The sequence below is a fragment of the Myzus persicae genome, unplaced genomic scaffold (genome assembly GCF_001856785.1).
Source record: "Myzus persicae strain clone G006 unplaced genomic scaffold, MPER_G0061.0, whole genome shotgun sequence".
Classification (NCBI taxonomy): domain Eukaryota; kingdom Metazoa; phylum Arthropoda; class Insecta; order Hemiptera; family Aphididae; genus Myzus; species Myzus persicae.
Window position 1 is genome coordinate 115,743 of NW_019103509.1, and position 16,722 is coordinate 132,464.

Consider the following 16,722-nt stretch of genomic DNA (forward strand, 5'->3'; position numbering starts at 1 on the left):
AATTTGACTATGATGTATTCTGATCAAGTCGTAAATCATACAGCTACTAGTTATAAAACCATAACTCTATAAAGTTGTATGACCAAAAGATAAAATTATGCTTAACTTAGTCGAGAACAATGGAATAGTTTAGAACAATTAGTAAAATGTATAAATTATAATTTAAATCAATAATACGGTAGCAACAGGTCCATCGGTTATAGTCGCTATACAATTATATAAAAAATACTTAAAGGGACTAATTTTGAAAAATTGATTTTAGTTCCTAAAGTTTTACAAAGATGAATATTTCCTTTTATGTATAAAAAATCGAAAAGTTTCTTGCAGCATCGTTATAGTCTATAGATCAAAAATTCAATACAATTTGTAGGTAGGTACCTACTTATTAAAAAAATCACATTTCAAAGTTTCCAAAAAATGTCTGTGTAAACTTCAAAGCAAAAAACGTTGGATAATAAAAGAACTGAACTCGTTTCAGAAAAATTTTAAAGGTTTTTCAGTAACCAAACTTTGCTCAAAACCATTGTTTATTATTACCATCAAATTTTAAGACATCCCTAACAGCGAGACTCCTGCAATATTGGTACTTTTTTTTATTTTATTCAACAAATGGTTTTTAGTATGTACCTAATTATTCATTTATGACATGTATGTTGTAACATGACAAAACAGTTTAAACAACTTAAGCTAATATAATTTTGTATTTTCAGATATCCTTGTAATTATTTGAACAATATTAATGATTTTGTACTAAATTCACAAGACACCAATACGCTTATAACAAAATATGGTCTTATTCTTTTATTTTTTCAAATAACATTTCGATATCAAGAACTATACGTATAAACTGCAAATGAATATAATGAAAATTAATGTTTAAGTTAAAATTCGGACCATTCGACGTCTGCGGTGAACATAATATTATGATGCAAAATTAAAAGTGTAAGAACATACTTAAAATTCGTTCCACCACATTGTTCGTTCATCGGTAATTTTCCATAATGTATTTTTGCAGCAAATTAAATATTTCTCAGTGGTGCACTTACATGGATTTCTAAATACAACGCAATTCAGCCGTGGCTTAAAATAAGTATAATAAATATTACTATTACCTCTGAGTGCACGTATATATTATGTTATACGTATAGCAATTTGTAACTTTGCGTCCGCTTTATACTTAAAGGTTTTCATTTAAATAAAATATTATGATGGGTCTAAGTACATTTACACTAGTTATAAGAAGCAATCGAATTGAAAAATAGCAAGACATTTGGATCAATTATTCACACGGGAAAGTAATAATTTTATTTTTATGTTTGTATATTTTTGTTATAAAATATTAGTGTTTTGTATTTGATAATCGTATGATCAGATGATCGATTGTCAATTTTTTTTTTCTTTATTTATTATTTAACCTTTACATCATTCTGTTTGTAATACTAAATTGTTTAATTGGTATTGATCAATGGTATAAAAAAAAATCTACTAACACAAAAGGTAAAACTCGTCACAAAGACAAACATGCAACATCGATTTAATTCTAGGTTAGGGAAAATAAACCTACGTTAAAAAAAAAGTCAATGACGTAAAGTTTATTAATATTTATTTCTTGTGCGCTAAGCATATCATTTTATAAGAGTAGTGACTATAGATTGTGTACCATATTATTTTTTAAAAACTTATTCACAGTGACAATAATTATTGTCCGTCGCATAACATAGTGTGTGACATGTATCTGTGGTTATTAATGCTGTTATTTAGTCATTCAAATTTTAAACATAATACTGTTCATAATTTATAGATTATATAATTTATAGACAGTAAAATATAAGTACGTCACTGCCACGGATATGCCGGGTAGTCCCAGAGAATGCATTTATCGCACTGACACTATATTGTGGGGTTAATTAATAATCTTAATTTCAAGAATGGCAATGCATTTTTAATCCAAAAATGCAGTTGGACGTCGGCACGACAACCGCCGAGGAAGACAGCCGGAATGATGCATGAAATGCAGTTGTGGCAAAACAATCTTCTGCTATATCAAAATCAAATATGTATGAGACTGTATTATTCATAACCTTAGCTTTGGACGTTAACGACTTTGCATATTTATACACAACCGTATAGGTGTAATGATGCTCCAGGGGAAGTGAAGAATTTCCTTTCAAGATGCAACCAATAAATAATATAACATTTCGCATATTACTTATTATATTATCCATACATCAACGTTTCGTACACTTTTTCAAACAATTTTCCAACTTTGATTGCGTGCGTCGTACATTATAAAATTATACTTATATTTGCACTGCATTATATTTATTTTTATTTTAATTACCATTTTTTCAGTTGTTGTTTTTTGCACAATAATTATTTAGTTGGTTGAAAACATTTAAGTACTAAATTACTACTTTAGGTAGCATAAAAAAAAAATAATAAATAAAGAACAGTTTGTTTGCAAAATGCTATCATAATAGTTTGAAACAATCATGAAAATAAAACACAATTAAAATGTTGAATATCTTTTGTAAATTTTTCTACGAAAATGAAAAATAAAATAATTCTATGCGAACCACAATTATAATAATTTTGTAAATCATACGTACATTCACAATTGTACATTTTGTTATACATTTGTAGAAAAAAATCACTAGATATTCTATGCACTTAAAATGCTTGTTTTTTTTTATTGTATTCGATTGTTATTTATAATATAGTATGTATACCACCTAAAGTCCAAAGGATGGATTCTCTTATATTGTTTATTTCATTCTGTTGGTAGTTTGTGTTATGTTTACATACATACACTAATAATATAAGCTATAATATTAGTGTACTTATGTTAGCATAACATAAACTAGTAACAGAAATAAATCATTTATAACCATGATCATCCGTTTGTTGTACTAATTGCAGTATTTCTATAATAATACAAATTTTTTATTATTTTTTTCAAACATAATTTATACAAAAAACACCTCTTTAAAAGCGTTCAGTAAATTAAAAATAATATAATAAAAGCAATATATTTTACATTATAAATCATTATTACTATATTATACTACATTATTATTATTCGGTGGGCATTTTAATTGTATATGAACATTTTTGTACAGGTCCCAAACTTTCAACTAAGGAGAAATCAGTGTATACCATGACATTTAAAATTTAAAATCCACCAAAAAAATTCAAAATGTTTATCTAATTAGCTATATTATCGTATGGTATATTGAAATAATACTGTGTTATTTAAAAATTTAAATATTTTGATGATTGAATGACGTACAAAAAAAAACCCAATATAAATATATCATAATATTTAATTAAACATTTTAGTTGTATTAATTACAAGAGGAAAGCATATTGTTTTAAAAAGCGGTAAAAAAAATTGAATAGCTTTTAAAGGCAGTGAATCCATCACAAACCCTATTTAAAAAACAATTTTACAAAATATACCAGCGTTGGCGTATAGTGTATTTGCCGACAGGCTTTTAAAGAGCATTTAAAATAGATATTTTTACACGGTGTTTTTTAAATTATTTTACACTGTCAAATTTCATTACCGTTGCAAAACGCCAATGAAGAAGAAAGAGAATGCAAAAAAAACCATATACAACGCAAAAGAAATACGAAGTTCAGTGAAAATATTTAAGAATATTATGAGATAAGTATACACTTATTAAGTTCACGTTCATTGTTCGTAAAATATTATATTTCTTAAAGGAAAAAAATAAACCCCTAACGAAAACAAAAACATTACATTACGACGACGTCAAAAACACCAGGATATGAGATAACGACATTGTTTTTTTTTTTTTTAATGTAACACTGAAGATGAGGGTATTACATTATTTATTCAGCGGGTATTACATACATAATGTTATACATATAATATGGCACAAGTCAAGATGTTGGCGAAAAGAACAATACTTTCTTTCAATTGCAAAAACATAATAATATACATTTCAATCACTCAAAAATGCCAAAAATAGTAAAATACAAAACAAAACATCATTAACACTGATGCAGTGCGCGCACAAATAAAAAACATATTATGTTCGTCACGAGTCATTTTATTCGACATACACTTAAAATACAAACTGTGTGTGGTGAATGGAGACCGCCAGATTCTAAATATAATATAAAATAATATTATGTTGTAGCTACGTATTTGTAGAAACAACACTTTACGCTAGCTTAACAATATAATGAATCATTATTAATGATTAATGGATGTGGCATACACTGTTTACACGATTAAAATTACAATATCAACAAAGATTAAGATTGTTTAAAATATGTATAACACTATATAGGCGACATTGTGATTTTCTTTGTTGTAAACAATATTTTGTAATTTTAATACAATCAATAATTATATAATAATATTCAATTCGCAATGATGCGATAATCGTTGTACCTATAACAGTTATTTATGAAACTTAATTAGGAATGTACAAAACAAACATATTCTATAAATTCATAATTTTCTTTTCTCTAATCCCATACTACCCCCGAAAATGTATAATACAAATATATTAACGAGTAAATTATACCTAGAAAATAGTTCTATTTGCTCTTTTTTATGTTTTATTTGAAGAATATCATTTAATTTTTAGAGGATATTTGTACTTTAATATAATTATGTATAATATAACTTGAATAATAAAAATAAACAAATTATTTTTTGGCAACTGTATGTTTTCAAAAAATAAAAACATGACTCTCTATCTGTCTTTTGCTTAGAATGTTTTGATCCAGTTTTATTTTATTATTATAAATTGTAGAGCAACGATAAATCACTGAATTCAATCAATAGACAGTAGTGCATCCTACCTACCACTGAATTGAGTAAATTAGGTCTTAACATTTTAACTTTCAAGTGGTCAAAGTAAAGTTATTATTATTTAAGAGTAAATAATGATCACAATCTACCACTTAATAATAAATTTGTGTTATAATACGAGTAACCTTAATTAAATGATACACCTTATGGTTTACACCACAGATTGTATTGAAATGAATATAAAACCGGTCGGGCCTTAATTTTATTACTGGCTTGTATCTATACTACGTGATGAAAGATAAAATAATTTTGAAATTGGCACAGAATGGGTAAAGGTCCGATGAGCACTGGTGTGGTTGTCTTTTGATATGGAAATAATTCATACTTATACTAGTAAATGTATACCTATATAAAAACAGTAAGACATGAGTATCACGATATGAAATTTACTGTGAATTGGTCATCTGGGACGGAGTTTACAGATACCACTAGTTGTCACTTACCACCGATTGCAATAGTTTAGAAAATGATTACAGACGTTTACGCATATTCATAGCATACCCACATTATTTATTTAGATCTTGGAGTGGTACACAATCGAAGCTATTGATTTTTATATTATATACCTTCGTGTGTATGAAGTATACTATTTTATATAAATAGAAAATATACCTGTAGATACCACTATACATTCGATTTAAATTAAAAACTACCCGAACATTTTATTTTAATACTATTTAATAAAATTAAATTGAACCATACTATACGTAAGTATTCGGAATCGAATCTTAAATGTCGATGTAGACAAACACTTAATATGCAAAATCAGATCGACAAGGTAGGTAGGTATACGCATTCCCTTGGGTGCAGTATATAAAGTAAACTATTTGAATCGATCCCTTTACATAAAATGTCTCTTAAGCCCTGGACAAATTTAAAAGCCAGTAAAATTACCTAACCAATCGACTTTCTTTTTGTACAAATGTCAAATATATTAATATATTAGATTAAATGTAATATTACTACATAATTATGTTATGTGCAATGCAGTCCTATACTAACCAAATAAGATTTATTCGTTGTTATAAAATATAACCGTGAAAACTACGTCTTGTAACAAAAACAAAAACAGCTATTACTACTGACCATTTCATTTCAGATTCTTCTTCTGTGTCGTATTCTCGGTGCTCTTTAATTAGATATTAGACATGGATTTTCCACAATATCAGTATCATGTAGTTAGCTCATAATAAGCTAGAGTTAAAATAAAACTATCATTCTCTTTGTAATATTCAAAACTTTGAGTACATCCTGATGTCGGTACCCAGTTAGCTTAGTGTGTGAGTTTTATTAGTGATTTCAGGTATAATAAAACTTAAAGTAAGTAATGTAGTATGCGAAAAAAAGAAATTCGATATGGTTCATGAAGTTTCCTACCTACCTTTTTCACATGATATTTATATTATTGAATCATTATGATGCATTTTATGGTTTGAAAAATATCCAATTTGGGTTGTTAAAATTGTTACACACTTTGTTTTAGATAAAGCACTTTAAATGATTTTATAATTCCAGGGCTCATACTATATTAGCTACAGCACTGAAGTTGTTTCAAGAGGTGAAAAACTAACCGTTATGGAATTTAAACTGTTTATTTTCGAATGTTAGGGTAGGATATTTTTCTACCGGCAGCATGGGCATTTTTCTTTTCTTCATTCATTTAATAACATGTAATCTCAAAACATGCTAAGGCCAGCGATGAACTAGTTATTCGTCAAAGGTCAACTGTTATTTTGCTAGATATTAAAGAAACCTAAAGAAGTTTTGGCGCAGGATATAGTAAATAATTATTATTAACAATTCAACTGAAACGTTGTACAAAATACTTAATTAAAATAACAATTTAACGTAAATGAATAGCAAGATTTATAATATTATCATACAAAATATGATAACTTGCAAATAATAATACATTTATTATGAAATAAGATTAAATCAGGGGTACATTAAAAGTTTTGTATTTAAATAATAGAAATATTTCATTTTCTTGAAATTATTCAGTTTATAGCCTATTTGCATAATTATTTATTAGGTAGGTATCTATTTCATGATGCATAAATATCACTTACTTTATCTCTCACCGAATAATACTGAATTTAAATAACGTGCCTTTTTATAGGTAGGCAGATACATAAGATATATAATATATATGTATTCAATTTAACAAGTATAGTATTTTAATTTCTTTTTTTTATTCAAGCTTAAGAAGGATTGTGATTTAAAGTGTATTTTCTTAAAAGATAACTGATAAGTATTATACATTTAATCTTCTGTGAAGAGATATTTATACTTATAACTGCAACTAGTCCAATCTAAAATTATGCTAAACCCTAAGCATTTTGAAAAAGTAGTCTTCCCTATTGAGCATCAATTCATCGATTTTTTTGTTGCTTCAAGAGTTAAATTGAAAATTAAAACAAAAATACAATATACTAAAAAAGTGTTTTTTTTTAGTTTATATAATATTTAGATAATGAAATAATATAATAATTTATGCACTACTCAATATTCACATAGGAACATAATGTAAGTGTATTTATAAAATGTATACCTAATGGATGATTATAACATCTAAGCTGAGCTACAACTGTAATAATAAGTAGGTATCTACGGCTTCATTTCTTTGAACATGTTTTTTTCATTTGAAAATATTTATCAGTCTTTGTAGTACAGATATATAGAAAAAAATGGCCAAATTATATGTAACATATTTGCAGTTTTTGATTTAGAACAGTAAATTAACTATTTATATCGTATAGGTACTTTTTAAGACAGTATTAAAATTTCAATTTTTTTTTTTTTTTTTTAATATAGTATTTTAAAGTCAACGAATCGAAGTCTTCCTTCGTCACATTTGCTCTCAGGCCCCATAACTGCCCTCCTATATCAATGAATAACACCATTATTCCTCACTCAAACGAAGTGAAATACCTCGGCTTAATATTCGACAGACGTCTCACATGGTCTTCTCATCTAAAAGACAAACGTAAAAAGCTAAACTCAAGACTTCATCTGCTAAGGCCACTCCTACGCTCAAATCTAGCACTACCACTTAAACTCATACTATATAAAACTCTTCTGCAACCTCTCTGGGTGTATGGGGTAGTAATCTGGGGTTCTGCTAAACAATCTAATAAGAGAACTATCCAAGCCTTCCAGAATATCTGCTGTCGTTTAATAACTGGAGCACCCTGGTATATCTCCAACAATGCAATTAACTCCGACCTAAGAATCTGCTCTGTTAACGAAACTGCTACCATATACTACAAACGCTTCCACGCAAAACTCCAATCCAACTCCAACCAGCTCATCAGAGACCTTGCTACACCAGCACTACCCGGAAATCCAACCAGACGACTCAAGCGGAACTGGTGCCGCGACTTAAAAATTTTATAAATTGTTTAAATTAAATGTTATTGTATAAATTGTAAATGTTATTGTAAAGCCACTAGGTGTCCCTAATGAGGGATTTCCTACCTTGTCATTAGTTCATAGTTTTTCTTTCACTCACCATAATTATTACTTATTGTACACCCCTGTATAGATTGTAATATTCAAAATAAAGTCATTTTTATAAAAAAAAAAAAAAATATAGTATTTTCAAACATTTTCTTTTAAATATTTTTTTCAAATAAACAAAATGTTATTTGATTTTATTATGGAGAAGTGCGATGAAGTATACTTATATGTATATTATTATGACAACATATTATAGTTAGTATTTTTAAAGTTCTAACACATCCACTTAAATTGATGATAACTAGTATCCTACCAAACGTGCGACATAACCTGAATAAGCAAAGTATGTCAGTCGTCTATAATATGCATAATATGTGTCTATTTTCTAAGGAAAGGAGCAGTATAGTTTATTATTATAGAAGGAGATACTTGAAAACATTAACTGAATGTACTTTTCCAGTGTTAAAAAAGAGTGCACACTGTTAATTACTATGATGATACTTATACCGCAATTAAACTTGGTATACATTTTTAAGCCAAATAATATTATTATCGTATAATTGTACAAAACCACGAATAACCCAAAATTAATTTTAATATTTTGAAATAAATTAATACTCCATGCTTACGGAGTTTTGTTTTGGGCTTAAATCATAGACGAATTTCAATGTAACTATTATTTCACTGTTCGTTTCAAATGTGTCAATACATATTATTGTTCAAACAGCCTCACTCACGACATTGAAAAATTAAAAAGAAGTCTACGAATCAACTTAGTAAAAAATCAAAAAGTCACGTAGGCAATATGTAAATAAAAATAATAATTTAACCTCCAGACATTAATTTTTAGTTGTATCATTTCAACTGAAAAATATAAATTTCGGTCGTTTTGATTCCATACTTTTTTTAACCCGATGTTAAAGGAAGTAGGTAAGTTCAGTTTCAGTAATGCATTTCTCAAAAATAAATTATTTACGAAACATTACTATAGCCATGCATATTATATAGGCTATAGCACGTGTATAACCTTGGAAATTGCGATGCCGCTGTATAAATGGGCCTAAATACATTATTTCATTACTCGGCGCTCTCAGAAGAAGAAAAACAAAGAGTAACAATTATTTTGAAAAAATCTTTTTTTTTTCATTATCATTGTACTTCAAACAATTTTCATTTAATAAAACATATCATTTTATACATAGCGAAAAGACCATAAACTTTTTCACTTAATTCGTCAAGAGACACATTTTTATTTAATAAAATAAAGGGTCATATTTTTCCTAAAAATAAGAATTTCGCAAAATAGTAACTGCACATCAAAAAAGCAACAAAAATCATATTATGTAGATTATATTTAAAAATTAGAATACATAAAACGAATGTTACAGTAAATTAAACAAATATTAATTAGGCATTATACTTTATTATTACTTTACACTACGTTTCACGAATATTATGGTACTGAATCAAAAAGTTTTAGTTTTATGATCAATATTATTAATTTAAAAAAAGTTTGAATTTCAATATTTTAAATCACAGATGTAAAAAGACATTATAAACATTTCATTAAAATGTCTTACTTTCTATTATTCAGGGTTTTAAATGTATACATAAATGTGTTTATTTAAATTATACAAAATTTTAAAATAATAATATACAAGCCAGATTTTTTATTTATTTTTTTTTTTTTTAGTTTCTAGCATTAACTATTATGGCTCAACAATTATGTTATTTAAGCAACAGGTTATAACATCCCAGAGGTCGAAAAATTACATATCACGCCATTAGAACAATTTAAGAAAAGAAACAGATATATTAACAAGATATGAACTTCACAAACCAAAAAAAAAAAATAAAAATAATATTATTATATAAACCCATAATGTTATTATAATATTTTCCAGATTTAATAGACTTTATTAATCGAATTCCCGAACAAAAAATTATTTACTTTTTAAATAATTAAAAAACTTACAGAGGTTATTAATTTTTATATAAATTCTGTAGTTTAATAATATACATTGTTAACGAATATTGCATTACGGAGAAAATAATATTTTATTAAAGTAATAAAACGATGTTATTTACACATCATCATTATATAGGCAGACATGAAAAAAAAATCTATTATATTTTAAAATTGTATTAAAACGCTATCAAAAAGTCTACATAATATTACTACTGAAATTTCGTTCATATCATTCGAATATTATTGTTATCAGAAAGTATTTTCGAAAAGTAGCAGGCCGAAATAAATGTACATCACTACTGTCTGCAGAATAAAATTAAAATATTTAACATGTACATCACACCTGTCATGATTCTTTGCATATACCTACATTTAGTTTTTACATTTACTGTCACAGATTCAAAATGTATAAAATTAATTAACATTGATATGCTGAGTAAATTTGCACAGTTACACGGAATCAATTTAACTGTATTAAAAAAAAAAATGTCACAGTTTTCCAATATTATATTTGTTAGGTAGTTATTGAATTTTTCAATAAAATATTATATTCTCACTCTGTAAATATTGTATGTGGAGTCTCAATAAATTATAAAAATAATATAACATTTTCAGACTATCCATTATAGCAAGACAACATTATATTCGATTTGTATAATAATGTACGATTATACTTTTTTAGATGTTTGTATATTATAGAAAATAATAACTTTTAGCGAAACCGAACAAAATAATATAACATCCTCTCCAATCGTCTTCGCAAAACGTACGCGTAATGCTTCGACCATAATTATTGTTTAGTAAACAAATAGTTACCGTGTCGTCAGACCGTCAGTGTCGATTCTATATAATATTAATTCGTACTTAAGATATGTTGTTCAAAGTGGATAGTGGATAGTGGACGTGTATTTCAACCACCGTTTGCCCCGAATTGACTTTTAAGGGGATAATATAATTATTTACCCACGTGCTTTTTAAGTTTTTTTTTTTTGCTATCCATTACGCGAGTGGTGACTGTCTACCGCGCGGTGCTTCGCGAGTTCGGAAAATAAACATTTTTCGGGAAAATGTAATTCGCCGGGTACCATGGTACATATTCTAGTGAACCGATGTGGTCCCCTCCTAGGTATATACGATTCACCCATAAATATTATTGTATATTGTGGGTAGGTATATTGTTCTGTGTGCAATTCCGTCCGTCAACAATATCGCACTTCCGAATTATCTGTGTGACATCCGACGAACGGACCCTTCCCATATAATATATTATTATAATAATATGATCGTGGTCGTTCCCTCGTGATAGTCGTTCGCTTTTTATACGCCTGAGTATCGGCGTGGTCGATTGCTTTCGCCGTTTTCTTATTTATTTCCAACTCTGATATTATTATAAAGTCGGTATGTATATAGCAGAGTCGTAGTTTATGTATTCGAACGGTGCCTTGTCCAAAGTCCAACTTGCTATACAAACTTGTATATACAAATCATATAATGTCATTATACTGCTAGTTCCCTAATAACACGAAATATCATGTTCGAAAATGAAAGTCATGATTTCTCAAAAATATCACGATAGTAATTTGTAAACCTAGGTAATCTAAAAAAGGTTTAATAATAATAATTGGCATTGCAAATTATATCCTACTGCTGGATTCTTCTATAAGAAAAGCACAAAATCTCAAAATAAATGTTTTAAATTACAAAACATTAAAAAAGACATCAGATGTAAGCATTAGTCTCATTGTGGGTAGGTAGTTAATATTGATGCATACCAGCTGGCAACTCCGATGAACAGGAGAATTATACAAATGGACAATTTAAGTGACGGAGTGGAAAATCTATTTTTGTTATATTAACCGTTGTTTTTTTATTTTCAGTACTCAAAAATATGAAATCGGTATAACTTGATTGACTACTTTTGAAAAATATTCCTAGTCCGAAATCTGATTAATTCTAAAAAAAAGTACATACAAATAACTAATTACAATCATTTTGATTTCACAAATACGGTTTTCTGACTTCATAATCTGGTTAGAATACTTTTTAAAAAATATATTCTTGTTATAGCATTAAATAAAATGGAATTTTTGGCATGACCGCTCGAGTTGTCAATATGCATTAGCTATCAATAATTATGACAGTTACCAGTAAAAGAACACTCACCCGGTGGTTTAGTAAACTAAACGTTTACCTATGATATCAATTCCATTTTGATTATGCAATACAGTTTTTGCATCAAATAATTTAAGATAAATATTATGTTCTATTTACAATTGTTTGTTTTGTACGAACTATAATAGTTCTATTGAATGTCACTGAGCCATTCTAAGTCCTATAATTATTTTTAAATTATAAATTTCCAAAAGATGTTGTTCATTTTTTACGCATTTTATTTTTATGTAAGACTATAGAGTTACTTGCTATTTTAAACTAATGAAAAATGTATATTCTGATTCAAAATATATAATACACAGCAGAGTCATTTTGATTTCCTGTTTTAGGTTTATCGAGAACGGGAAAACGTGGTGGCTATTAAAACTATTATTTAATATTATAAATAAATGTATAAAGTTTTAATTTATGCTATGCAAATTTTACACAAAATATTAATAAATAATTAATTGATTAAGTGAAAATTAGAGAAAATCAAAATCAAAAGCATATACATATATAGGTCCTATGTTTCATAACTAAATATTTTCTCATTTTTTTGAACTTAAATGTTCATGTTTATTGCTTATAAATAAAACTAATAATTATTATTTGTGCCAAACAAAACTATGCAATTAATTTATAAGTAATAAGTTGTCATAACAATTTGTAAAATTATGTTTCTTTGGTAATTACTTGTATAGCTAAAGATATATTTTCTATATACCTACGTATACATTTATTTTATGCTAAACGTTAAAATTAAACTTCAGTAATTTATCAACTATTTTACACGCATCTTATCGTTGGCCTACACTAAAAACATTTATAATTTTGTTATTCATAATTATCTGTAATTTGTTTTTAAATAATGTACTATTAAATGTTTTTACCAAGTTAATACCAATCTTTTAACAATAAATAATAACTGACAAATTATTAAGTCTTATGAAAAAAAAAAAATTAACAACTTAAATGAATATAGATTATTAGCAATAAGCTTAATAAGTAATAACATAACTGTTTAAAGTTAAGATATAATTTTACTAAAGAAAATTTTAGTTTATTTTAAATTTAATAACTTAATAAAATCGTGTTCGTGTAATTTTTAAATTAACAGCCGCGCTTACTCTACAAAATATGTTTAAATAAGTTTTAAGGGACAATACAAAATAAATAAACAGGTACTAAATATATACTTATTTATATAAGAGTTCTGTTTACCAATTATTTTAGAAGCACACCCAGATATAACTTTTCAATCTAACCTTTATTGGTTTTATGCAAATATATATTATTTAATATATATTTGCATATAATTTATATTATACTATGTATAATAATAAATATACGTTTTAATTTAACCTTGTACATTTCTTATTTGTATAGCATTGTCTCTATTCAATATTTAATGCAAAGTTATATTTTTTTAATACATATATTTAAGGAAACGAATATTTACAATCTGTATAAAATTAATACAATAAGTAATGCATTCAACAACAAAAAATATGCACTTGAAAGAAGTCGATTGACACTACTTCAGAAAATATGCAAAGTAACAAAACAGAATGTCCGGGTTTTGTTTTATCACATATTATAATGATTTTTATTTTATACAGGGTACATCGAAAATTAATTTCGATAAGAAAACACGTCGATTTCTAATAGATATTTATAAATACGATATATTATTATTAAAGACAATTTATCATCATAGAGGTGATACGGTAAGTATTTTTGATTTTTTAGATAAAACTATTCACCTAGATCTATTACTCTGTTAAAAATCCAACGGTTGAAATGTAATTCGAAACCCTACCTATATTGGTAGCGCGGTGTAGTTCTTACTAATATTTTCACTCCTTATTACTGCAATCTTCTAAACAAGATGAAAATTGCAAACGCTGTTCAATATCAAAATGTTTACTATATAGAGCACTCAGAAATGGTTATTTACCACTACCATGATTTTCGTAGCCTGTGGCACGTACGTATGTCTGAACAGTACAACTGTATTCTATACAGTTCTATACAACCCCATTCAGTAGGTATTCGATGATGTTTAAAACCACCATAGGTTAGTACTTTAGTAGGTTATTACTCAGAACAGGTATACCAAGCATTAAATAATAATTTCATTTGATTGATGCTCACACAATATGTTATAATATTAAACACAGTTTAGAATAATAATTAATAATTAAATGTTTTCGCTTACGATTCGTTACTCACAACCTAAACAATAAGCATATGCTCGTGAACTGTATATTCTAAATTACCTCATCATAAAGAGGTTGATGACGGACTTGCAGTTATGTATTTCTATTATTATTATTTTTGAACTTTCTAATAAGGAAAAAAAATTATACTGTATATAGCATTTCTCTTAGAATAAAACCGATATTTTTTTGTATGAAATATTTATTAGTGTGATAAAACTACAATATTATAATGATAATTTTTTTTTTTTTTTGGTAATAACTTATAAGTAATTACAACTAATAACGTATGCAGTGTTTGTATCAGATGCAGATATTATCATGTTCGCTTAACTGGAATTTATGGAACAATCTGATATAGTATAATATTGTGGAAACAACGTTTTTTTATAATCTGATTTCATATAAATTTCATGTAAATAACGTGTAATATCAGGCAGCACCAACATTTGTAAATTAGCAATATAATTGCGTGTAGGAACGTTTTCTTTTTTAAAAATTCATTCTATCATGAAATTAATTTTTGATTATTTTGTTGTATTTTTTAGCAGATGATTAAAATTTACCTATATAGGTATGCAGTGCCGTATTTGTCTTTCAAAGGTTAATGAGAAAACTAAAAAAAAAAAAACAATCCATTGTCATCATGTTTGGTCGTGACTGGCAAACGAAATGATTTATCGTAAAAACAATTAATAATTGCCACGGCACGAATATAAAATAAACAAATTGTAATCACCTACCTAAATCAGCAATTAATCAAGTAGATTAATATACAATTGAATCGATGTTTATTATATACAAATCGAACGTTAACCACGATACGACCAGCGGATGACTACTATATGCTGTGACGTCAGGCTCACAATTATAATAACAATAATATATAAATTCATTGTACCTATCGTATAATATTTTATTAGTTGATGTATGAACATAATATTCTCAGTGTCGGAAGAACTCGATCGATGGAAATGGACAATTATTGCGCAGTGCGATCGTATCCGAATATCCTACGTGTCGAAGATATGGGGTCGAACCACCGATAGGTCCCTTACGAAATCCGAAAAACCACGAGAAAAACAATTCAAACAAATAAAACTCAAAATACACCTATGTGACATATTATTATAGTAACTATATTTTAATAAGTGCATGCAATCCACATTGCAACGTGTAGGTATATTATGTATTATAATTATCGGTAAACGCACCTACCTATATATTATTATCAAATAATATTAATAGTATTGCGACTCGGCCGGAAGTCTTCCGGAACAAACGATGATAATATCAACAATATTCTGTTGTTTCAAGAGACATATATTGTGCGAACGTTCGCGGCCCCAACGTGGACACCGGACGCACTCGAACACGACACACACGCGCGCGGCGCTCACTGATCGGCGGCGGCGTTGGCGGTGGCAATACGCGTCGAGCAACTGGTCGGTTTTTCGGCGCCGTCGGCCGCGATCCCTCCGAGCAGCGCCGCGCCGGAGAGGCCGCCGACACGACGGCGCGGCGTGGGCGTGACGCTTGCGCTTAGTACACACACATATAATATTATATATATGTACGTTTTTTTTTTAGTTTTTGTTTGCCCCTCACCCTCCCCCGACCGCCACCGACCACCGCCCTCGCCCACCTCTGCGCCGCATTCTTTTGTCAACCGCCGCCACGCCGACCCCCGCACACCCACCGACCATATACCCTCCACCGCTGCAGGTATAAGAATATATATCCATTTTGTCTCGTCGGTTAACCGGGTGTTTTCTTTTTGCATATTTTTTGCCGTTTTGTTTTTTCCGATGGGTTTTCCGACGGGTCCGTACTCGACCCTCCCCCCTCCCTCGCACACACACTCTCACACACACACACACACACACACTACCCGCGTTACGAGAGAAGATGGCTTTCGTCGTCGTCGTCGTCGTCGTCGTCGTCGGTCCGGTGCGGGTCATCGCCGCCGGTGCAGCGTAGTGCAGGGCCAGGACCGCCGACGACGTAAACGTCACGTCATAAACATCGTTAATCGGCTTTACGACGACACCACCATAATAACACCATACCCC

At 28.5% G+C, this 16,722-nt stretch overlaps 1 protein-coding gene across 3 annotated transcripts in view; it reads right to left on the reverse strand.

Annotated features, from left to right (window-relative positions):
• The window catches only part of LOC111034643, a 121,572-nt gene extending 105,471 nt beyond the window's left edge, over positions 1–16,101 (reverse strand). Inside the window, exon 1 of one of the 3 annotated variants that reach the window (XM_022315945.1) lies at positions 15,869–16,101. The gene's annotated coding sequence lies outside the window, so the exon portion shown is untranslated. Of the gene's footprint in view, positions 1–15,864 lie in introns of all 3 variants that reach the window. The other 2 variants (XM_022315943.1, XM_022315944.1) reach the window with 2 other exon arrangements.
• Between the last annotated feature and the right edge of the window lie 621 nt (positions 16,102–16,722).